Source organism: Antechinus flavipes, chromosome 4 (genome assembly GCF_016432865.1).
Source record: "Antechinus flavipes isolate AdamAnt ecotype Samford, QLD, Australia chromosome 4, AdamAnt_v2, whole genome shotgun sequence".
Taxonomy (NCBI): Eukaryota; Metazoa; Chordata; class Mammalia; order Dasyuromorphia; family Dasyuridae; genus Antechinus; species Antechinus flavipes.
In genome coordinates, this window is record NC_067401.1 from 148,145,851 (window position 1) to 148,148,560 (window position 2,710).

Sequence of the window (2,710 nt, forward strand, 5' to 3'; positions counted from 1 at the left end):
AGGGCATGTGAAGCAATGCTAGAAAATCCACCAAAAGCCTCCTTGGAGGGGGTTCCAGTGGCCCACAAATTGCCCAGTGGTTCCGGCATCGGCTCCTTCAAGCCGAGCCAGCTGCTTCCTGTACCGGACTCCAGGGAGTCTCTGCAGCTGGGAAATGATGACTAAAAGCATAGGAGCAACCCTACTCACTGATCCCAGAGCCCCTCATACCAAGCCCTTACCTGCCTCCACCTCTTTGTTTGTTGTATCTCAGCACCTGAGAGTGAGAAGAAAAATCTATAGGGGCAAAGTCTAGCTAGGGAGGGGCAATGGGAGGAGTGGGGTAACAGCTATGAGCCCCGGACTTTGAGATGCTTTATGACACTTACGATGGTGTCACCAGGTAAGAGAATAGGACCAGGAATAGGAGGAGTCAGGAGGTTGGAATGGAAGGGAGAAAAAGAGGTATTTCGCATCAATATACCAATGGGAGCAAAATCTCAGCGTATGAGTAAGAGTTAGCTGCGCCCCAGGAAGAGTGATTCCCAAAGAACAAGCAAAAAGATCTGGTCATCTGAACATGTCCCCCATCTCCCTCCATTCTTTCTTTCTTACTTTTTTTTTTTGCTGAGGCAATTGGGGTTAAGTGACTTGCCCAGGGTCACACAACCAGAAAATGTTAAGTGTCTGAGGTCAGATTTGAACTCAGGTCCTCCTGACTTCAGGGCTGGTGCTCTATCCACTGCACCACCTAGTTGCCTCCTCCATTCTTTCTAAGCCTGGCTTATCTTGTGCCAAGGGACCCTGTTTGGGGAAAGCTGTGAGAAGGGAGCAGATGGGCTGGGCTGGACGAGAAACCAGTCTCCCAGTGATTCACACACTCCGGGTCCTGGGTAAGGCCCAAACACTGACTAAGCCTTCACTAATACAAAGAGCTGAGCTCTCTTGTCCCCTGCCATGACTCTCCCTTATTATAGGATCATTGATTCAGAACTGGGAAAGAATCAGAGTCCAGTCCCCTTATATAGAGATGCGGAAACCTGAAGCCCAGTGAAGGGAAGTAACCTAATCACTTGCTTCAAACTCTCCTCACGACCCCATCTCAAATCCACCCCTTGATATCTATGCTGCTATCATAACACATGGTACCGGCAACAGTATGCTTTTTAACAGAGATAATGCTTCCACAATAATAGTATAAATATGTATACGTATATTGGATTTAACATATATTTTTTTAAACATATTTACCATATATTGAATTACTTGCCATCTAGGGAAAGGGGTGGGAAGAGAAAGGGGAAATTTGGAACAGAAGACTATGCAAGGGCCAATGTTGAAAAATTATCCATGTATATGTTTTGAAAATTAAAATCTTTAATTAATAAAAAAAAGAAAATAAAAGGCTTTAATAAAAAAATTTTTTTAAAGAGATAATGCTTCCAGGAAGAAGCTATAACTTGTTGATAAAGGGCAGCCAGATAGTTCAGTGGGTGGAGTAACTGGGACTGGAGTCAGGAAGACTCATCTTTGTGAATTCAGACACTTAATAGTTGTGTGACCCGGAGCACTTAACTGTGTTCAATGAGTTGGAGAAGGAAATGGCAAATCACTTCATATTTTTGTCAAGAAAAATTTAAATAGGGTCACAAAGACTTAAATATGACTGAACAACACCAAATACCTCCATAAATCCAAAATTATGGGGGGTAGTCATGGAGATATTTGTTGTTGCTCAGTCCAAAGACTCCAACATAGTTTCAGTCTCATGACCCTAATCTGATGTGAAGAAAGGGAGTCACCTTCCTTGAATTTCTATAATACTAGTGTTTACAACCCACCAATGATCATTTGATTTTATATGGTTCTGTATCCAATATTGTTTTGAATGTTAGTGTGATCTTTTCCAAACTACATTAGAAATTCCTGGAGTACAGGGACTATGTCCTATACTTTTTTTTTTTTTGGGGGGGGAGAGGAGTGTAATCCTTCAAAGTGCCTAGCATAGTGCTAGGAACGTAATAAGCACTCAAAAGATAATATACTTGCCCTCTTGCCTCCTATGTCACAGTTTTCAGTGATATAATCCAGGAAGTGCCACATTCCATACTCTGCCCAGGGCACTTTGCAAACTAGAACTATAGATGGAAGGAAATAATAAATAAATAAAAATGAAAGGGCTATACTTCAATAACTTGTGAGACCTTCCACAAGTTCTGGGGATATTTCTTGGATTGGATGTATTCCCATACCATTCCATTTCTTTTTTGTCCTTTGGACCTAGAAGAAAACTCTTGATTCTTTGTCCATCATTCCTGCCCAGAAGAAGGTAATTCAGGCGTTTCACATTAGTGACCTATGGTCCTGGACAAAATCTGACTTTAATGCTGATATCCCTTTTCCCCTGAGTCCTCCGTGAATCTAGCCAACAAAGGCTAAGAAGAAAGGCAGATGGGGAAGCTGACTCTAAAGGTATGTGCAGCCTCCAGGATGCCCAGCTGGGATAGTAGGTGAGCTACCATTGCAATAGATGGTGAGCTACATTTTCCATTTTGGTGAGCCACATGCCCCATGTCAAAGAGATTGAGGAACTGCCAAGTTGACCAAGCAGAAGAAAGTGGGGTTGGAGAAAGGAGGTAATGGGGTATTGAGGTAACAAGGAGAAAATGGAAGAGGCAATGGGAAACATCATGATAAAAGGCTGGGGGGAGTCCAATTTCTCCCCTTCAAA